This window comes from Hypanus sabinus, chromosome 8 (assembly GCF_030144855.1).
Source record: "Hypanus sabinus isolate sHypSab1 chromosome 8, sHypSab1.hap1, whole genome shotgun sequence".
Lineage (NCBI taxonomy): Eukaryota > Metazoa > Chordata > Chondrichthyes > Myliobatiformes > Dasyatidae > Hypanus > Hypanus sabinus.
This window is the reverse complement of record NC_082713.1, coordinates 1,740,755-1,763,772: the sequence shown is the minus strand read 5'-3', so window position 1 is coordinate 1,763,772 and position 23,018 is coordinate 1,740,755. Positions and strand designations below refer to the sequence as shown.

The window sequence follows — 23,018 nt, the reverse complement described above, 5'->3', positions numbered from 1 at the left end:
ATTGGTCATTTTAATTTCACAAATGCCTAAGAGATCCCTTGCCAGAGAATGTTTGGTGTGAAGAACAAACCCTGAGAGGAAGAACCACTAAAAATGAAAAATACATCTGGTTGCCTCATTATAGGAAGGAGGCAGGGCTCTAGGGATTCTGCCTGAATTAGAGACATGTTTAATGACGATAGATTGAGTGAGCTCGGGCTTTTTCTTTCTGGACCGATGGAGGATGAAAGGTGACTTATTAGAAGTATACAAGAAGTTAAGAGGCATAGATCAACTGGATGGCCAGACTTGTTTTTCAGGTCGGTAATGGCTAATACAGAAAGCATAACTTTAAGGTGATCGGAGGAAAGTTTGGGGGAATATCAGGGGTAGTTTTCTGGAACACCTTACCAAGGGTAATAGCAGAGGCAAAGACCATGTGCAGACATGTGACTCAGATGTCATCCCATCAGACCTCAAGAATATCAAATTGATACCAGCTTGCAATGAATGGTAGCAGTACATGCACAAGGGGCCAAATCGTCTCAGTTGTCAGAGTGTATGCTGTGACAAGTGGCCTGTGGGTGAGAGTGGCTGAGTTCCATATTGCTTGGTTATTTCACATGAGAGATTAGTCCAGCTGGGTCTATATTTCTGCCCATGGGGATCTCCTCTCCCACACTGCTTCATATTGGCATTTGAGAAACTTTGGAGAAGAACATTGGTTACAGATTCTGCTAATGGGGGACACAGGCTCCCCAGGGGTACTGAAAACTAGCCCAAAGTCCACCCCTCAGGCATTAGGAGACATTCAGCTCACTCACAAATGCTGAAGTACCCAGCTTGTGTGACGGCTCACACGTCTCAACAAACTAAAAATAACGAAACCACAAGCCTCAACTGTTGTCGAACCTTCAGTTGCCACCAATTGGTGAAGTAGTTCAGTTCATTATTAATTTTTATAACACCTGGTGTGTAAGCAAATAGATAAATGATATAATCAGATAAACCTATGCCTTCTACAATCTGTCAAAATATTGTAAAAATATATCACTGTGTGTGTTATTACAGGAATCCCGAGTTGCTGAAACTGCTCATAGAAACCCCTGTATTGCACTTCACACCAACAATTAGCTGAAACAACATCAACACATTGCACAACATTTCATGAAAATTAAAAAAAAACTGTATAGGTTGGAAATGTGAAACGAAAACAGGAAGTGCCTAAACCTCTCTGCAGGTCGGTCAGCGATTGTTTAGAGAGAAACAGTTATTGTTTCAAGTTGAAGACTGCTAGTCAATACTGGAGAAGAGGGGGAAAGAAGTTGGTTTAAGTTATAGCAAGGGTTGGGAAGGGGAGAATATAAATACAAAACACAAAGTAAGCTGAGGTGGCAGATGGAGTTCAATCCTGAAAACTGTGAAGTGATCCACTTTGGAAGGTCAAGCTTGAAGGCAGAATACAAGGTTCTTGGCTGTATGGAGGAACAGAGGGATCTTGGGGTCCCCAAAGCTGCCACACAAGTTGATAGAGTTGTTCAGAATGCACGTGGTGTTTTGGTCTTCATTAGTCAGGGGACTGAGTTCAAGGGCAATGTTGCAACTCTATGCCACTCTGGCTAGACTACACTTGAAATATTGTGTTCAGTTCGTCACTCCTCCCTGTGTCCACTCATCTGACACTTTGGAGTTATATATTAAATACTACAGTAATTGAGAGGCTCCATCCCTCCCACATCACCCAGCCCCTCACTCTTCAGTAAGAGAAGAATCCTACACCGTGGCCTTTCCCCACTGAGCCCTTGTGGTGGCTGCACCAAGCTTCAGTGCGTCCCTTAGCACCTAATCCTGCAGTCTGGAATGTGCCATTTGGCATCATTCCTCCACAACATCTCACCAAAGAGTCTCTTTCACCGAGTTGATGAACTTGATGTTTATCTGTGTGTATGTCCCTGGGAACATGCCATAGACCAGAGAGTCCTCTGTTGCACAGCTACTTGGGATGAACAGGCCCTTTTATCTTTCTTCACACCCTCTTTGCAAACCCAGAGTCTGAAAAGAGTTGAGTTACTATCTCCTCCCCACCACAGTCATCTGGCAAGCAGCACACAGTGGAAGTGATGCTCTGGACATGCAGGATTTCACGGTGGGGGGGGGGGCCTCTCACTGCCAGACAGGTTAGGTCTTGGCGCTTGTTGCTGAGACTTGGCATTGAGGCAGCCTGTGAGATGGTCTGGGCAGTCTGCATGGAAACCACCCACTGTGTCCAATGAGTCCTTCTCCTGCAGTATCCGCAGGATGTTTTGTTCTGACCACTGCCTGATGGCCTTGAGGTCAAAGGTGTTGGTCCAAAGGAATCTTCCAACGAAGGACAGGTAGTGCGGTAATGTCCAGCTGACAGGAATGTTGCATGGCAATGGGAACAGCATTGGGGACAGTGTTATTTTGTGCCCGAATCCAGTGCTGTGCAAAGTCTTAAGTGCATATATACAGACAGACAGACATACTTTATTGATCCTGAGGGAAATTGACTTTGCACAGTACTGCAAGCTGTTTTTTTTAATCATTTCCTGCATGGATTAATTTTGATTTGATTTGAACACATGGTGGAAAGGCATCCATCTCCAGCCTCTCTTTATTTGCCTTTGTAACAGCAATACCTGTGAGTCTTTGTTAATATTGGTATTATTGACCAGAAGAAAGGTGATAACTCTCCAACAGCCAAAGACAAACCATTGTGGATAAGGAGGACCCCACGGACACATGGAAATCAGGACCATGAGGAACGCCTGGTCAGCGTAGACTTCTTTTCTCTTCATTGACTATCAAGGAGGGCCATGGGTGCTAGTAGGGTGCACACGGGTAGATAGAGTGTGAACCCATGTACTTTTTAGTTGAGACAATAAAAGTTACTTGTTGGTAACGACAGATTCTCTGTGCCTCACTGATCATTATTACAAGGGTGCTTCTTATAACAGTATGTTGCCTAAAACCTTTGAACATTACTGTATTTAGATTCTATACACATCCTGATGCAGCTACACACAAAGGTGGTCATCAAGGTGAGAGCAACATTGGGTACATTTCTGCCCCTGTTCTACAGGGACCTGTGCATTGTGACCCATCTAAGAAACTCCATCTTAGATTCCCAGATCAACCTAAAGACAGCTTGAGGATTCTCAAGCTGGAGGAGCAGGGGACACACCTTTGCAAAGTAGAGCAGCCCTGAGAGAACCTGATAAGCAGGTTCTTCCCAGTTATAGATAGGAAGTGCCCTCCCCTCAGTCCCAGTTTCTGGTTTACCTTCCCAGCCCACTCCAGGCACTTTTTTGTTTCATGCCTAGGCCTCTCTGAACCAAATACCCTGCACCTTAATGTAATTGGACTTGATGGTGAAGTGGACACTGGATTAGTCGGGCCAGTTGCTGAAAAGCATGGCCTGGGTCTTCAAGTAGATAACCCTGGCCCCTGATACCCACTCAAACTGGCCATAGATCCTGATCAATCTGTCAACCAATTGCTGTCCATTTACAGGGAAGTTTTCACTTGTGTCCCTCCATGGCCTGGAGTGTCAGCTCTCTTCTGCTCTGCTGTACAAGATGAAAAGAGATAAGACAGATGACAATGAAGCCAGTGCCTTTTGCCAGCAATGACCAAAAGCAGAGGACATCCTTTTAAGGTGATTGGAGGAGAGTTTAGAGGGGGACGGCAGAGGTAGTATTTTGATGCAGAGAGTGCATGGGACACTGTGCCAGGAGTAGTGGTAGATGCAGAGAGACGAGCATCTAAAAGATTCTTGGATAGGCACATGGATGAAAGAAGAATTCAGAGTTATGTGCTATGGAAGGTCTTCCAGATGGGCGGAGGGCGTGACATCATCCAATCAGGGTCTCTCCCTTTGGGACACTGGACCAATGAGGTTGGGTTTGTGACGGAGACCACCCGCCACTCCAGCCGTTCCGGCCTTCCGCCTGAGATTCTGGCCAAAGACCCAGTTCAACACAAGGTGACAAAGGGTCACGTTCCCTCAGTAACACCCCCTCCTTTTTTTTTACAAACGTCTAAAGTTTATTTACACAAAATGTAAACATCAAGTATTTACAAAGTGAACAAACTCAAATTAAAATATGATTATTACTGTCTATAAAACAGTCAATTCCCTGGGGGCACCGTTTCCGGAAATTCCCCTCTGTACCCATTATGACCGCATGCGCCCTCTCCACGGACAGCCGGGCACCACCATATCCCCGGAAGAAGGGTAGGCAGAGCCCTCGACTGTCCGTCGCCTGCACCCGTGAGTGGCTATCTTGGCCAGGCCTCGGAGCAAGCCCACCAGTGAATCTTCCAAAAGACCCGCCCCCTTCCGAAATGGGTATCCATATGTAAGGAGCGCAGGGCTGCAATGTAATTGTAACCTGTGGAGCAACCGCTTCAGATATTCAAGAAGGGACTGCAACCTCTCTCACTCCATGTGTGCATGGTACCCTAATTCCTCTCAACCACAGACTGGACAATTGGACGGGGTGTCAGTGAACTTGCTTAAAAACATGTTTCATACTAACGTCCTGTACAACACCTTCCACCCCAGGTCTCCAGTGTACAGGGAAGGACCCTCCCTCAGTACCGCCCATCTCGCAATGTGACTCTCTCTCTCAGTACCGCCCCTCCCATAACCCGACGCTCCCTCAGTGCCGCCCCTCGTACGATGCGGCGTTCCCTCATGGGAACCTGTGTGTTCCCTCATCTCACCTCAAGTGTGAGGTGCTCCCAGTGCGGCACTTCTTCAGAACCGTCCCTCGCTCAGTGCTGTGATATACATTACATATAACGGAGGCGGATGTTCAGGGCTGGTCATCGTCAGCTCTCACTGTCCGAATGCTGGACAGCCGCAGTCCGGGTGTGTTCCGGGTCTGAGTACAGTGAACGGGCGTTCCCCCGTCGGCCACCAGCTTCTAAACACCGGCTGTAACTGCTTTAGGGGTGTCTGGGCGACGTGCGACTGAAGGAGATGAGCTGTGCGGGGCTCCTTACACTGGGACGCCCAGAACTCCCCACAGCACTTGGTATTTCCCCTCCGGCATAGCCCGACTCCTGCTGACCTGTGGGGTGATTAGAGGAACCCGGCTATAGTTTTACCAATACCGATACGGTGGAATTTTCCGGTCAATTGCAAGGAACTGACCAACCTACACATGTATGTGCAATCCTGGCGCAGGGTTGTAACTACAGTGTATCCTGTGTGCAGTATTGAGAGTTCGTGCGTATCCAGTTATATGTCAATGAGAGTCTGTGTGTGTCTAATTATGAGTCATTGGGAACGTGTGTGTGTCTATCCATCTGTTCTTCAGTGGAAACTGTATGTGTCCATTAGTGCACTAGTGGGAACGCGCACCATCGGGTTTTACTTGTGTCCATGAGTCTGTCAATGTGTGTTTCCGTATGTGAGCCAATGGGAGTCCGTGTGAGGTTTGTTTCCATGGGAACATAAGCGTGGACACGCTCTGGCGCCAGAGTCAGGGATGTTGGGAACATAACTGGGACTCGGAAGCAAGGGTTGTGAACACGACTCTCCCGGAACCGAACCTGTGTGAGGGAGGAACGTGGGCACCATTGAACACTCGGAAAGAGCTGGAAACTGATAGTAAAATAGTGGTTGCTGCAGATAAAATTAGCAAACCACAACTAACATAGAACTGCAGGCAAACAATACTGTGAAACCGTCACCTCAAATGCTGCAACAGCACCTTTCACAACCTCGTTTCACTTTTCGAATGAGATTCCAAATCGCACTGGTAAGTAATGGCGGATGCGATACTGAAACACGCAAAATGCTGGAGGATCTCAACAGGTCAGGCAGCAGCAGAGGGTAGTGGTTAGCACCAGAGCGCTTTCACTGTACTAGCGACTGGGGCTCAATTCCCACTGCTGCCATGTACGTTTTTCCCGTGACTGGGTGGGTGGCTCGAAAGGCTGTGCCCCGTTCCCTCTCAATTGACACCCACCTCCAGGCCTGGAAAGAAGGGGTAATCAAATGAAGGCGAGGGAAGGAGGACAACTAGAACGTGAATAAGAAAGATCAAGGGCTGGAGTTGAAGGAAAGGAGAGTGGACCATAGGAGAAAGAGTAGGAGGAGGGGCACTGTGAGAAGAGGTAAGAGGCTATAGTGGGAAGAGGGAGGAACATTTTTTTTTAACCAGAGGGAGCAATTGATATGCCAACAAGAGGCTACCCAGAAAGAATATAAGGTGTTGTTTCTTCACCCTGAGGGTGGCCTCACTGTGGCACAAGAGGAGGCCATTGACGGAAATGGGAATTAAAATATTTGGCCACTGTGAAGTTCCGCTTCTGGTGGATGGGGCAGAGGTGCTCAAGAAAGCAGTCCCCCAATTTATGTTGGGTCTTAGCAATGTACAGGAGGATGCATCGGGAGCACCACACACAATAGGAAGCGATCCCTTCAGAAAGTGGAGAGAGGAGGAAAGGGAAAGGTGTGTTTCTTTGGTAGAATCCTATTGAAGACAGCAGAAGTTGCAGAGAATGACGTGTTGAATGTAGAGGCTCCTGGGGTGGTAGGTAAGGACAAAGAGGAACTCTATCACTGTTAAGGCAGTGGGAAGATGGGGTGAGTGAGGATGTTCAGGAAATGGAGGAGATGCAGGTTAGGGCAACATCAGTGGTAGAAGAAGGAGGACATGATAAGGAAAGCCTCATCCTGAGGACAGATGCAGTAGAGACGAAGGACCTGAGAAAAGGGAAAAGCATTTTTAGGGTGGGAAGAGGTGTAGTCGAGATAACCATGTGAATCAGCAGGTTTAAAGAAGATGTAGGTTGACAGTTTGTCTGCAGAAATGGAGACAGAGAGATCGCGAAAGGGGATGGAGATGTCAGAAATGGACCAAGTTAGTTTAAGGGGTGGGGGGAAGTTGGAGGCAAGGTTGATGAAATTGACGAACTCAGCATGGGTGCAGGAAGCAGCACCAGTGCAGTTGTCAATGTTATGCAGGAAGAGTTGGGGAGCATTACCGTGGAAGGCTTGGAGCCTGTTGAATGTAGCCAATAAAAAGGTGGGTATAGCTGGGACCCATGTGGTGCCCATGGCTACCCCTTGGATTTGGAGAAAGTGGGAGCATGGGAAGGAAAACCTGTTGAGGGTGAGGACCAGTCTTGCCAGATAGAGGAGGTAGTGGTGGAGGGGAACTGGTTTGATCTTTTATTGAGAAAGAAGCAGAGAATTTTAAGGCCTTCTTGAAGAGAACTGGGATAGAAGTGTATAGGGACTGGACATCCATGGTGAAAATATGGCAGTAAGGGCCAAAGAATTGAAGGTTGTTGAGGAGGTTGCAGATGTAGGTGGAAAGGCACTGAACCAACAGAGATAGAATGGAATTGAGAAATGAGGACATAATTTCAGTGGAGCAGGACCAGGCAGAGAAAAAAGGCATACATAGATCTTGGGTAAGAGGTAAGAGTGAGCATTGCAGAGTAACGGAACAGGAGTTCCACCGAGATGTAACACTGAGCGGCACAGGAAGTCATTCCTATCTGTGGCCATCAAGCTTTACAACTCCTCCCTCGGAGTGTCAGACACCCTGAGCCGATAGGCTGGTCCTGGACTTATTTCCACTTGGCATGATTAACTTATTATTATTTAATTATTTATGGTTTTATATTGCTATATTTCTTCACTATTCTTGGTGCGGCTGTAATGAAACCAAATTTCCTTCGGGATCAATAAAGTATGTCTGTCTGTTCTTTAGAGGTGGCCACTGAGAAGTTCTGCTTTTGGCAGATGGGAGCACCAGACAGATTTAGTGACCCACCAGATTTGCACCTGGAAGGACTGTTTGGGGCTCTGAATGGAGGCGAATGGGCAGCTATCTGAAGTGTTTTCAAATATATACAGGTATATAATTATAAAGAGTAAAAGAGCGGTGAGAATAGATAATAGACAGCTGGAAGATTATGCAGGAGAGATAATAAGAGGGGACAAGGACTGAATAAGTATTTTGCATCAGTCTTTACTGTGAAAGATGTTCAAGAGTGTCAGGGGGCAAAAGTGAGTTAAGTTGCCGTTACTAAGGAGATGGTGCTTGGGAAACTGAAAAGTCTGAAGGTAGATAAGTTACCTGGACTTGATGCACAATACCCCAGGGTTCTAAAAGAGGAAGCTGAAGAGATTGTGGAGGTATTAGTAATGATCTTTCAAGAATCAATAGGTTCCAGAGGATTGGAAAATTGCAAATGTCACTCCATTCTTCAAGATGGGAGTGAGGCAGAAGAAAGGAAATTCTTCTTTTTCCAGTTAACCTGACCGCAGTGGTTGTGAAGATATTAGAATCAATTGTTAAGGATAAGGTTTCAGGATACGTGGAGACACATGATAAAATAGGCCAAAGTCAGCATAGTTTCCTTAAGGGAAAATCTTGTCTGACAACTCTGTTGAAACTCTTTGCAGAAATAACATATAAGGTAGACAAAGGAGGTTGTTGTGTATTTGGACTGGTACTGCACTTGAGGCTGTCTCCCCCCCTTCTTCTTATTCTGACTTCTCATGTATTTTGCCAGTCCTGATGAAGGGTCTCAGCCCAAAACATCGACTATTTACTCTTCCATTCTGCCCGGTCTGCTGAATTCCTCCAGCATTTTGTGTGCCTTGCTTAGAAAGCCAGCATCTGCAGATTTTCTCATGTTTGTAAAACAAGGTAAGAGCCCATAGTATTACAGGAAAGATACTAGCATGCATAGAGCATTGGCTGATTGGCAGAAGGCAAAGACTGGGAATAAAGGGAGCCTTTTCCGATTGGGTGCCAGTGACTAGTGGTATTCCACAGGAGTCTGTTGGGACCGCTTCTTTTTAAGTTAGAAACATAGAAAACCTACAGCACAATATAGGCCCTTAGGCCCACAAAGTTGTGCCAAACGTGTCCCTACCTTAGAAATTACTAGGCTTACCCATAGCCCTCTATTTTTCTAAGCTCCATGTACCTATCTAAGTCTCTTAAAAGACCCTATCATATCCGCCTCCACCACCGTTGCCGGCAGCCCATTCCACGCACTCACCACTCTCTGAGTAAAAAACTTAACCCTGACATCTCCTCTGTACCTGCTCCCCAGCACCTTAAACCTGTCTCCTCTTGTGGCAACCATTTCAGCCCTGGGAAAAAGCCTCCGACTATCCACACAGTCAATGCCTCTCATCATCTTGTACACCTTTATCAGGTCACCTCTCATTCTCCGTCGCTCCAAGGAGAAAAGGCCGAGTTCACTCAACCTATTCTCATATGGCATACTCCCCAATCCAGGCAACATCCTTGTAAATCTCCTCTGCACCCTTTCTATGGCTTCCACATCCTTCCTGTAGTGAGGCGACCAGAACTGAGCACAGTACTCCCAAGTGGGATCTGACCAGGGTCCTATATAGCTGCAAAATTACCTCACGGCTCCTAAATTCAATTCCACGATTGATGAAGGCCGATACACCATATGCCTCATTAACCACAGAGTATGTAAGTACAGATATCTTCCGATATCTAGGCATTCTTTCTTTCTTTTTTCTTCTTTTTCTTTTCTTCTATGGGGGGGAGGGGGGAAGGGTAGATAATTTTTTTTTCTTTCTGTAATCATTTGAAAACTCAATAAAAAAAATTTAAATAACCATAGAGTCAACCTGCACAGCTGCTTTGAGTGTCCTGTGGACTTGGATCCCAAGATCCCATTGGCCCTCCACACTGCCAAGAGTCTTACCATTAATACTATATTCTGCCATTAAACCTACCAAAATGAACCAGCTCACACTTATCTGGGTTGAACTCCATCTGCCACTTCTCAGCCCAGTTTTACATCCTATCAATGTCCCGCTGTAACCTCTGACAGCCCTCCACTCTATCCACAACACCTCCAACCTTTGTGCCATCAGCAAACATACTAATCCATCTCTCCACTTCCTCATCCAGGTCATTTATAAAAATCATGAAGAGTAAGGGTCCCAGAATAGATCCCTGAGGCACACCACTGGTGACTGACCTCCATGCAGAATATGCCCTGTCTACAACCACACTTTGCCTTCTGTGGGCAAACCAGTTCTGGATCCACAAAGCAATGTCCCCTTGGATTCCATGCCTCCTTACTTTCTCAGTAAGCCTTGCATGAGGTACCTTATCAAATGCTTTGCTGAAATCCATATACACTACATCTACTGCTCTTCCTTCCTCAATGTGTTTAGTCACATCCTCAAAAAATTCAATCAGGCTTGTAAGTCACGACCTGCCCTTGACAAAACTATGCTGACTTTTCCTAGTATTATTATACCTCTCGAAATATTCATAAATCCTGCCCCTCAGGATCTTCTCCATCAACTTACCAACCACTGAAGTAAGATTCACTGGTCTATAATTTACTAGGCTATCTCTATTTCCTTTCTTGGATAAAGGAACAACATCCACAACCCACCAGTCCTCCAGAACCTCTCCTGTTCCCATTGATGATGCAAAGATCATTGCCAGAGGCTCAGCAATCTCCTCCCTCATTTCCCACAGTAGCCTTGGGTACATTTTGTACAGTGCTGGATACTTATCCAACTTGACACTTTCCCAAATCTCCAGCACATCCTCTTTCTTAATATCTACATGCTCAAACTTTTCAGTCTTCTGCAAGTCATCACCACAATCACTAAGGTCCTTTTCCATTGTGAATACTGAAGTAAAGTGTTCATTAAGTACCTCTGCTATTTCCTCCGGTTCCATACACATTTTCCCACTGTCACACTTGATAGGTCCTATTCTTTCACGTCTTATCCTCTTGCTTTTCACATACTTGTAAAATGCCTTGGGGTTTTCCTTAATCCTGCCCACCAAGGCCTTCTCATGGCCCTTTCCGGCTCTCCTAATTTCCTTCTTAAGCTCCTTCCTAGTAGCCTTATAATCTTCTAGATCTTTAACATTACCTAGCTCTCTGAACCTTTTGTAAGCTTTTCTTTTATTCTTGACTAGATTTATTACAGCCTTTGTACACCACGGTTCCTGTACCCTACCATAACTTCCCTGTCTCATTGGAACGTACCCATACAGAGCTCTACACAAATATCCCCTGAATATTTGCCACATTTCTTCCATACTTTTTCCTGAGAACATCTGTTTCCAATTTAAGCCTCCAATTTCCTGCCTGATAGTCTCATAATTCCCCTTACTCCAATTAAATGCTTTTCTAACTTGTCCGTTCCTATCTCTCTCCAATGCTATTGTAAAGGAGATAGAATTGTGATCACCATCTCAAAAATGCTCTCCCACTGAGAGATCTGACACCTGACCAGATTCACTTCCAATACCAAATCAAGTACGGTCTTGTAGGCTTATCCATATTGTGTCAAAAAACCTTCCTGAACACACCTAACAAACTCCACCCCATCTAAACCCCTCACTCTAGGGAGAGGCCAATCGATATTTGGGAAATTAAAATCTCCCATCACGACAACACTGTTATTATTACACCTTTCCAGGATCTGTTTCCCTATCTGCTCCTCAATATCCCTGTTACTATTAGGTGGCTTATAAAAAATACCCAGTAAAGTTATTGACCCTTTCCTGTTCCTAACCTCAACCCACAGAGACTCCGTAGACAATCCCTCCATGGGGTCCACCTTTACTGCAGCCGTGACACTATCTCTGATTAACTGTGCCACGCCCCCACCTCTTCTGCCTCCCTCCCTGTCCTTTCTGAAACATCTAAAACCTGGCACTTGAAGTAACCAATCCTGTTCCTGAGCCATCCAAGTCTCTGTAATGGCCACCACATTATATCTCCAAGTACTGATCCACGCTCTAAGCTCATCCACTTTGTTCACAACACTCCATGCATTAAAAAAGACACATCTCAAGTCTTCGGTCTGAGCGCGTCCCTTCACTATCACCTCCGGATCCTCCCTTTCTCTCCATCTACAAGCTTTCTCTATTTGTGAGCCAACCACCTCTTCCCCAGTCTCTTAAGTTCGGTTCCCACACCCCAACAATTCTAGTTTAAACTCTCCCCGGTCGCCTTCACAAACCTTCCCACCAGGATATTGGTCCCCCTGGGATTCAAGTGCAAACCGTCCTTTTTGTACAGGTCACACCTGCCCCAAAAGAGGTGTCAACTATTTGGATGATGACTCTGTTTGCTCTCTGGTCAAGTTTGCAGACAATACAAAGATAGGTAGAGGGGCAGGTAGTGTTAAGGAAACAGAGAAGCTGCAGAAGGACTTAAGATTGGGAGTATGGGCAAAGAGATGCCAATGAAATACAGTGTCAGGATGTGTATTTTGGTAGAAGGAATAAAAGCATCGACTATTTTTAAACGAGAAAATTCAGAAATCTGAGGTGCAGTGGGATTTGGGAATCGTTGTACAGGATTCCCTAAAGGTTAATTTGCAGGTTGGATCAGCGACTCTGTGGAAGGTGAATGCAATGTTAGCTTTAAGTTTAAGAAAACTAGAATATAAAAGCAAGGATGTAATGCTGAGGCTGTATAAGGCATTGGTGAGGCCTCATTTGGAGTCATAGAGTCACAACACAGAAATAAGCCCTTTGGGCCATCTAGTATTGTGAGCAGTTTTGAGTTTCTTATTCAAGGAAGGATGTGCTGAGAGCATTCAGAGGAGGTTCATGAGAATCATTCCAGAAATGAAAGGGTTATTGCATGAGCAGTGATTGAAGGCTCTGGGCTTGTACTCACTGGAATAAAGAACAAAGAACAATACAGCACAATACAGGCCATTCAGCCCACAATGTTGTGCCAACCCTTAAACCCTGCCTCCCATATAACCCTCCACCTTAAATTCCTCCATTTACCTGTCTAGTAGTCTCTTAAATTTCACTAGTGTATCTGCCTCCATCACTGACTCAGGCAGTGCATTCCACGCACCAAACACCCTCTGAGTAAAAAACCTTCCTCTAATATCCCCCTTGAACTTTCCTCCCCTTACCTTAAAGCCATGTCCTCTTGTATTGAGCAGTGGTGCCCTGGGGAAGAGGTGCTGGCTGTCCACTCTATCTATTCCTCTTAATATCTTGTATACCTCTCTCATGTCCTCTCATCCTTCCTCTCTCCAGAGAGTAAAGCCCTAGCTCCAGTAATCTCTGATCATAATGCATACTCTCTAAACCAGGCAGCATCCTGGTAAATCTCCTCTGTACCTTTTCCAATGCTAGCCCATCCTTCCTATAGTGAGGTGATCAGGACTGGACACAGTACTCCAAGTGTGGCCTAACCAGAGTTTTATAGAGCTGCATCGTTACCCTGCAACTCTTAAACTCTATCCCTCGACTTATGAAATCTAACACTCCATAAGCTTTCTTAACTACCCTATCTACCTGTGAGGCAACTTTCAGGGATCTGTGGACATGTACCCCCAGATCCCTTTGCTCCTCCACACTCCCAAGTATCCTGCCATTTACTTTGTACTCTGCCTTGGAGTTTGTCCTTCCAAAGTGTACCACCTCACACTTCTCCGGGTTGAACTCCATCTGCCACTTCTCAGCCCACCTCTGCATCCTATCAATGTCTCTCTGCAATCTTTGACAATCTTCAACACTATCCACAACACCACCAACCTTCGTGTCATCTGCAAACTTGCCAACCCACATTTCTACCCCCACGTCCAGGTCGTTAATAAAAATCACGAAAAGAAGAGGTCCCAGAACTGATCCTTGTGGGACACCACTAGTCACAACCCTCCAATCTGAATGTACTCCCTCCACCACGACCCTCTGCTTTCTGCAGGCAAGCCAATTCTGAATCCACATGGACAAACATCCCTGGATCCCATGCCTTCTGACTTACTGAATAAGCCAAATGTGTGGTATCTTATCAAATGCCTTACTAAAATCCATATAGATCACAACCACTGCACTACCCTCATCTATATGCCTGGTCACCTTCTCAAAGAACTCTATCAGGCTTGTTAGGCACAATCTGCCCTTCACAAAGCCATGTTGACTATCCCCGATCAGACCATGATTCTCTAAATGCCCATAGATTCTATCTCTAAGAATCTTTTCCAACAGCTTTCCTACCATAGACGTAAGGCTCACTGGTCTTTAACTGCCCAAACTGCTGCCTCCATTATCTACTTCTAAGGTAATTAGATTAATTAAAGGAGCTTACCCAGCCTTACCTGACTGGGAGCAAACTCGTCCTCAGCCCCTTCTCGCTGAAGTCTCTCGTGCCAAAGCCTTCCTACTCTGTCTCCCACTACTCCGTTGCCTGCTTTGTTAATCTGCTCGCCTTTTAAACTCTCCTGCTGATCTCAGAGGCCAACCTTCATGCGCTGGCACAGTTGTGCCCCATTCAAACTGCCGAAGAATAGGGATGGATCTCATTGAAACACATCGCATAATGAAAGGCCTAGATAGATTGGATGTGAAGAGGATATTTCCTTTGGTGGGGGAATCTAGGACCAGTGGGTACAACCTTAATAATAGAGGAATATACATTTAGAATAGGGATGAGGAACAATTTCTTTAGCCAGAGGTGGTGAAACTGTGAAATTCGTACCACAGGTGGCTGTGGAGACCAGGTCACTGGGTGTATTTAAGGCAGAGGTTGATAGACAATATACAATAGGTGCAGGAGTTGGCCATTTGGCCCTTCGAGCCAGCACCGCCATTCAATGTGATCATGGTTGATCACCCACAGTCAGTACCCCGTCCCTGCCTTCTCCTCATATCCCTTGACTCAGCTATCTTTAAGAGCTCTACCTGACTCTTTCTTGAAAGCATCCAGAGATTTGGCTTTCCACTGCCTTCTGAGGCAGAACATTCCATAGTTCCACAACTCTCTGGGTGAAAAAGTTTTTCCTGAACTACATTCTAAATGGCCTACCCCTTATTCATAAACTGTGGCCTCTGGTTCTGGACTCCCCCAACATCGGGAACATGTTTCCTGCCTCTCGCGTGTCCAATCCCTTAATAATCTTATATGTTTCAATCAGATCCCTTCTGATTCTTATAAATTCCAGTGTATACGAGCCCAGTCACTCCAATCTTTCAACATATGACAGTCCCACCATTCCGGGAATTCACCTCGTGAACCTACGCTGCACTCCCTCAATAGCAAGGATGTCCTTCCTCAAATTTGGAGACCAAAACTGAACACAATACTCCAGGTGTGGTCTCACCAGGGCCCTGTACATCTGCAGAAGGACCTCTTTGCTCCTATACTCAACTCCCCTTGTTATGAAGGCTAACATGCCATTAGTTTTCTTCACTGCCTGCTGTACCTGCATGATTAATTTCAGTGCTGATGTACAAGAACACCTAGATCTTGTTGAACTTCCCCTTTTCCTAACTTGACACCATTCAGAACGTAATCAGCCTTCCTGTTCTTGCCACCAAAGTGGATAACCTCACATTTATCCATATTAAACTGCATCTGCTATGCACCTGACCACTCACCCAACCTGTCCAAGTCACCCTGCATAGCACCTTGTCCTAACATCCTCCTCACATTTCGCACTGCCACCCAACTTTGTGTCATTTGCAAATTTGCTAATGTTACTTTTAATCCCTTCATCTAAATTATTAATGTATATTGTAAATAGCTGTGGTCCCAGCACCAAGCCTTGCAGTACCCCACTAATCACTGCCTGCCATTCTGAAAAGGACCCGTTAATCCCTGCTCTTTGTTTCCTGTCTGCAAACCAATTTTCTATCCATGTTAGTAACTTACCCCCAATACCAAGTGCTCTAATTTTGCCCACTAATCTCCTATTTGGGACCTTATCAAAGGCTTTCTGAACACTATGTCCATTGGCTCTCCCTTGTCCATTTTCATGGTTACATCCTCAAAAAACTCCAGAAGGTTAATCAAGCATGATTTCTCCTTCATAAATCCATGCTGACTCGAACCATTCCCGTTACTGCTATGCAAATGTGCCGCTATTTCATCTTTTATAATTGACTCCAGCATCTTCCCCACCACTGGTGTCAGGCTAACTGGTCCATAATTCCCTGTTTTCTCTCTCCCTCCTTTCTTAAAAAGTGGGATAACATTAGCTACCCTCCAATCCTCAGGAACTAATCCTGAATCTATAGAACATTGGAAAATGATTACCAATGCGTCCACTATTTCTAGAGCCACCTCCTTAAGTAACCAGAGATGCAGACCATCAAGCTCTGGGGATTTATTAGCCTTCAGTCCCATCAGTCTACACAACACCATTTTCTGCCTAATGTGAATTTCCTTCAGTTCCTCTGTTACCCTAGGTTCTCTGGCCACTATTACATCTGGGAGATTGTCTGTGTCTTCCCTAATGAAGACTGATCCAAAGTACCTGTTCAACTCGTCAGCCATTTCCTTGTTCCCCATAATAAATTCACCCGTTTCTGCCTTCAAGGGCCCAACTTTGGTCTTAACTAATTTTTTCCTCTTCACATACCTAAAGAAGCTTTTACTATCCTCCTTTATATTCTTGGCTAGCTTACCTTCGTACCTCATCTTTTCTCCCCGTGTTGCCTTTTTAGTTATTTTCTGTTGCTGTTTAGAAGTTTCCCAATTCTCTGGCTTCCCGCTCATCTTTGCTGTGTTATTCTTCTTCTCTTTTATTTTTATACTGTCCTTGACTTCCCTTGTCAGCCACGGTGTCCCCTTACTCCCCTTAGAATCTTTCTTCCTCTGTAGCATGAACTGACCCTGCACCTTCTCTATTATTCCCAGAAATACCTGCCAATGTTAGGGTATCCTTCCAGTCAACTTTGGCTGGTTCCTCCCTCATGGCTCCATAGTCCCCTTTGTTCAACTTTAATACCGACACTTTCAATTTTCCCTTCTCCCTCTCAAATTGTAGATTAAAACTTATCATGGTCACTACCTCCTAATGGCTCCTTTACCTTGAGTTCCCTTTATCAAATCCGGTTCATTACACAACACTAGATCCAGAATTGCCTTCTCCCTGGTAGACTCCAGTACAAGCTGTTCTAAGAATCCATCTCAGAGGCACTCCACAAACTCCCTTTCTTGGGGTCCAGTACCAACCTGATTTTCCCAGTCTACCTGCATGTTGAAATCCCCCATTACAACCATAGCATTACCTTTGCAATAGACAATAGGTGCAGAAGTAGACCATTCGGCCCATCGAGTCTGCACCACCATTCTGAGATCATGGCTGATCATTCACTATCAATACCCAGTCCCTGCCTTGTCCCCATATCCCTTGATTCCCCTATCCATCAGATATCTATCTAGCTCCTTCTTGAAAGCATCCGGAGAAATGGCCTCCACTGTCTTCCGAGGCAGTGCATTCCACACCTCCACAACTCTCTGGGAGAAGAAGCTCTTCCTCAACTCTGTTTTAAATAACTGACCTCTTATTCTCAATCCATGCCCTCTGGTACTGGACTCTCCCAACATCTGGAACATATTTCCTGCCTCAATCCTATCAAATCCTTTAATTATCTTAAACGTTTCAATCAGATCCCCTCTCAATCTCCTCAATTCCAGCGTGTACAAGCCCAATCTCCAATCTCTCTGCGTAAGACAGCCCTGCCATCCCAGGAATCAACCTAGTGAATCTACTCTGCACTTCTTCAATTGCCAGAATGTCCTTCCTTAAACCTGGAGACCAAAACTGTACATAATATTCCAGGTGTGGTCTCACCAGGGCCCTGTACAAATGCAAAAGGACATCCTTGCTCTTGTATTCAATTCCCCTTGTAACAAAGGCCAGCATTCCATTTGCCCTCTTCACTGCCTGTTGCACTTGCTCATTCACCTTCATTGACTGGTGAACTAGGACTCCTAGGTCTCTTTGCATTTCTCCCTTACCTCACTCTACACCGTTCAGACAATACTCTGCCCTCTTGTTCCTGCTTCCAAAGTGGATAACTTCACATTTATTGACATTGAATGACATCTGCCAAGTATCTGCCCACTCACCCAGCCTATCCAAGTCTCCCTGTATTCTCCTAACGTCCTCTTCGCATGTCACACTGCCACCCAGTTTAGTATCGTCAGCAAACTTGCTGATATAGTTTTCAATGCCCTCATCTAAATCATTGACATAAATCGTAAAGAGCTGTGGTCCCAATACAGAGCCCTGTGGTGCCCCACTAGTCACCTCTAGCCAGTCCGAGAAACACCCATTCACTGCTACCCTTTGCTTTCTGTTGGCAACATGCCAATTTTAGCTCTTGATTCAACTTGCACCCTGTGTCCAGGCTACTATTTGGGGACCTGTAGATAACTCCCATTAGGGTCTTTTTACCCTTACAATTTCTCAGTTCTATCCATACTGACTCCACATCTCCTGATTCTATGTCACCCCTCGCAAGGGACTGAATCTCATTCCTCACCAGCAGAGCCACCCCACTCCCTCTGCCCACCTGTCTGTCCTTTCGATAGGACGTAAATCTTTGAATATTCATTTCCCAGCCCTGGTCCTTCTGTTATTCCTACAAAATCATACTTGCCAATTTCCAACTGAGCCTCAAGCTCATCTACTTTATTTCTTATACTTAGTGCGTTCATATATAATACTTTTAATTCATTACTTCCCTCGCTTCTCACATCGATCCCTATTGCACTTGGCCATACTCTCCGATCCGTTCATGAGCTTTCTGCCCCTTTAATTCTGTTGTCTTTCATAACTTTTCTTATTCTGTCTATCCCTTTAACTCCATCCTTATATTTCCAGTATGTCTCCTCCCCCCACTTATTAGTTTAAACACACCCATGTAGCAGTGGCAAACCTGCCTGACAGAATGCTGGTCCCCTGCCTGTTAAGGTGCAACCCGTCTCCTTTGTACAATTCATCCTTACCCCAAAACAGATCCCAGTGGTCTAAGAATCTAAAACCCTGCTTTCTGCACCAGCTCCTCAGCCACACATTGAGATCCCATGTCTTCCTGTTCCTGCCCTCTCCAGCACGAGGAACTGGAAGCAAACCAGAGATAACCACCCTGGAGGTCCTGCTTTTCAGCCTTCTTCCGAGTTCTCACAAGCCATGCTGCAGAATTTCTTTCCTCTTCTTCCCGACATCATTTGTTCCGACATGCACTACCACTTCCGGCTGTTCACCTTCACCCTTGAGGATGCCCTGCAATTGTTCCGTGACGTCCTGGATCCTGGCTCCAGGGAGGCAACACACCATCCTTAAATCCCACCTGTTGCCGCAGAAACCCCCTTCTTTACCTCACTATGGAGTTCCCTACTACCACGGCTCTTCCTGACACCTGTCTCTTCGGCTTTGCTTCAGTGCCAAGTTTTGACTCGCAGACTTGGTCCACCTCTCAGACTGGCAGTGTCTTCTGTCCCGACAACTTCCAAGAGGGTGAACCTGTTTTCAAGAGGTACATTCCCTGGGGTCTCCTGTACTCCAAGCTTCCAACCCTTCCTCATCGTGGCCACCCTTTTCCGGTATCTTCGATGTGACGATCTCGCTGTAGGTCCTGTCCAGAAAACTCTCGTTTTCCAGGATGAACCTGAGGTCATCCAGTTGCCTCTCCAGTGCCCCGACACGGTCCTTCAGGAGCTGAACCTGGACACACTTTTCACAGTTGTAGCAGCCGGAGGCACCATCAGTGTCCCTGACCTCCCACATCAGGCAAGCATCACACTGAATCAGTTTACCCGTCATCTCTTCACCACCTCTCACCCTCTCCACTGTGGTGTAGTCTCCTCCCTCAGCCTCCTCGCCAAAGACTCCTGAGCCAAAGACTCGCACTTTTCTCACAAGGCACTTCCCTCGACAAGGCTACTTCCTGAGTCAAAGCCTCAAAGCTCCACTCCTTTACTGGCCCACTCAGTCACTTGAGATAGTGAGATAGATTCTTGATTAGTCAGATTGTGAAAGGTTATGGGTAGAATGCAGGAAAATAGGGTTTAGAAAGAAATGGATCAGCATGATGATGAGCCAAATAGCCTAATTCTGCTCCTATGTCTTATCATCTGATGCTCAGTGATAGTCTGAGACATCTTTCCCTCAGCTATACCTCTTGCCATCATGCTTCCTGTAAAAATGCTATTCCCTTTTCCCATTTTCTATGGTTCCACCACATCAGTTCCCAGGATCCAGCATTTCCTTCCAGAATATCAAAGATTCACTTTTCACAAGTGAAAAGGATCTTGATCAAGGTGAGGTCGAAATAGAGCAGGCCTGTGGAGATTGTGGAAGAAGAAGTGCTGGATCTTCTTATAAACATCAAAATTGATAAATCCCCAGGGCCAGATATGATAAACCCCAGGTTGTTGTGGGACTTGAGAGAAGAGATCGCTGGAGCATTAGCTATTATCTTTGAATCCTCTTTGGCTACAGGGGAAGTGCTGGAGGACTGGAGAATGGCAAATGTAGTTCCCAGTTTTAAAAAGGTAATAGGGAGAAATCTGGGAACTATAGACTGGTGAGTTTTACGTCGGTGCTCTGCAAACTACTGGAAGGGATTCTTAAGGATAGGATCTACGAGCATTTGGAGAAATACAGTCTACTCATGGATAGTCAACATGGCTTTGTGAAGGGAAGATCATGCCTCACAAGCCTGATTGAGTTTTTTGAAGAGGTAACAAAAGAAATTGATGAGTGTAGGGCAGTGGATGTGATCTACATGGACTTTAGCAAGGCATTTGACAAGGTCCCTCATGAGAGGCTCATCCAGAAAGTCATGAGGCATGGGATAAGTGGAACCTTGGCTGTTTGGATAAAAAGTTGGCTTAAAGGAAGAAAGCAGAGTGTAGTTGTGGAAGGAAATGACTCTGCCTGGAAGAGGTTGGTGACTAGTGGAGTGCCGCAGGGATCTGTCCTGGGACCCCTGTTATTTGTGATTTTTATAAATGACCTGGATGTAGAGGTGGAAGGATTGGTGAGTAAGTTTGCGTATGACATGATTGGAGGAGTTGTGGATGGAGCTGCAGTTTGTCGAAGGTTACAAGAGGGTATAGACAGGCTGCAGGGTTGGGCAGAAAAATGGCAGATGGAGTTCAATCCGGACAAGTGTGAGGTGATGCATTTTGGAAGGACAAACCAGAAGATTGAGTACAGGATTAATGGTCAGTTACTTAAGAGTGTGGATGAATTAAGGGACCTTGGGGTTCAAATCCACACATCCCTCAAGGTTGCTGCACAGGTTGATTGCGCAGTTAGGAAGGCCTATGGGATGCTAGGCTTCATTAACAGGAGGATTGAGTTCAAGAGTAGAGAGGTCATGTTGCAACTCTACAAATCTCTGGTGAGACTACACTTAGAGTATTGTGTTCAATTCTGGTCACCTCATTATAGGAAGGATGTGGAAGCTATGGAGAGGGTGCAGAGGAGATTTACCAGGATTTTGCCTAGTTTGGAGAACAAGTCATATGAAGCAAGGTTATCAGAGCTGGGATTTTTCTCGTTGGAGAGTAGAAGAATGAGAGGGGACTTGTTAGAGGTTTACAAGATTATGAGAGGCACTGATAGGGTGGATAGTCTGTACCTGTTTCCCAGGCACCAATAGCAAACCCTAGAGGGCATATGTACAAAATTAAGGGAGGGAAGTTTAGGGGAAACATTAGGGGTAAGTTTTTTACACAGAGGGTTGTGAATGCCTGGAATGACTTGCCAGGGATGGTGGTGGAGGCTTTAGGGGTATTTAAGAGCCTCTTGGACAGGCACATGGATGAAAGAAAAATGGAGGGTTATGGGGTAGTATGGGTTTAGCATTTTTTTAAGGACTATATGGGTCAGCACAACATGGAAGGTGAAGGTCCTGTACTGTGCTGTAGTGTTCTATGGTTCTATGTCCTCCTTCGAAGAATGGGGGTTCTCTTCCTCCGCCATTGATTCTACTCTCACTTGCATCTCCTCCGTTTCCTGAACATTCTTGCTCATCTCAACTTCCCACCACCTTAACAGGTCAAAGTTCCTCTTGTCCTCACATGCCACCCCATCCCTTGCGTCCAACACTTCATTCTCTGCAGCTTCCTCCATCTCCTAAGGTAGGGGTTCCCAACCATTTTCATGTCATGGACCTCTACCATTAACCAAGGGTTCGTGGACCGCAAGTTGCGAGCCTCTGTCCTTAGGGGTCCCACCATCAAAAACATCTGTACCTCTCCCCCTCTCCACTTTCTGCAGTGATTGCTTCTTCCATGATTCTATTGACCATTCTTTCCTCCCCACTAATCTCCCTGTCTTACTTCCATGCAAATGACCAAAGTGCTGATTCACCCCTTCCCTCAGCTCCATTCAGGGCCCAAACAGTCCTTGCAGGTGAGGGATCACTTCACCTCTGATTCTGTTGCGGTTGTCTACTGTATCTGTTGCTCCTGATGTGGCCTCCTCTACATTGGTGACACTCAACGTAAATTGGGGGACCACTTTGTCGACCTCAAAAGCAGAACTTCCCAGTGGCCAAAGATTTAATTCTGACTCCCATTCCTGTTCTGACTTGTTGGTCCATAGCCTTCCCTTGTGCCATGATGAGGCCAATTTCAGTCTGGATAGCCTCCAATCTGATGGCATGAATATTGATTTGTCCTTCTGGTACAAAAAGTTCCCACCCCTGCCCTCTTCTTCTATTCCCCACTCTGGCATCTTACCTACTCCCCTCCGCCTATCATCTGCCCCTGGCGCTTCTCCATGTTCCCTTTCTCCCATGGTCCACTCTCATCTCATTCAGATTCCTTCTTCGAACGAGGTTGGAGGTGACATCGGATGCACGAGACATTGTTTCCTACAAAGCGAAACCCAATAGCATGAATGGCAGCGATGCTTCACTACCACATGAACTCAATGCTTTCTATGCCCGCTTTGAAAGGGAGAAAACAACTCCAGCTGTAAAGATCCCTGCTGCACCTGATGACCCTGTGATCTCTGTCTCAGAGGCTGATGTTAGATTGTCATTAAGGAGGGTTAATCCTTGCAAGGCAGTGGGTCCCAATGGAGTACTTGGTAAGGCTTTGAAAACCTGTGCCAACCAACTACCAGGAGTATTCAAGGACATTTTCAACCTCTCACTGCTACGTATGGAAGTTCCCACTTGCTTCAAAAAGGCACAGTTATACCAGTGCCTAAATAGAATGATGTGAGCTGCCTTAATGGCTAT

At 45.7% G+C, this 23,018-nt stretch overlaps 1 protein-coding gene across 1 annotated transcript in view; it reads right to left on the bottom strand.

Annotated features, from left to right (window-relative positions):
* The window catches only part of LOC132397895 (tumor necrosis factor ligand superfamily member 10-like), a 59,098-nt gene extending 54,333 nt beyond the window's left edge, over nt 1–4,765 (bottom strand). The window contains exon 1 of the mRNA XM_059976670.1: nt 4,729–4,765. The gene's annotated coding sequence lies outside the window, so the exon portion shown is untranslated. The remainder of the gene's footprint in view (nt 1–4,728) is intronic.
* Between the last annotated feature and the right edge of the window lie 18,253 nt (nt 4,766–23,018).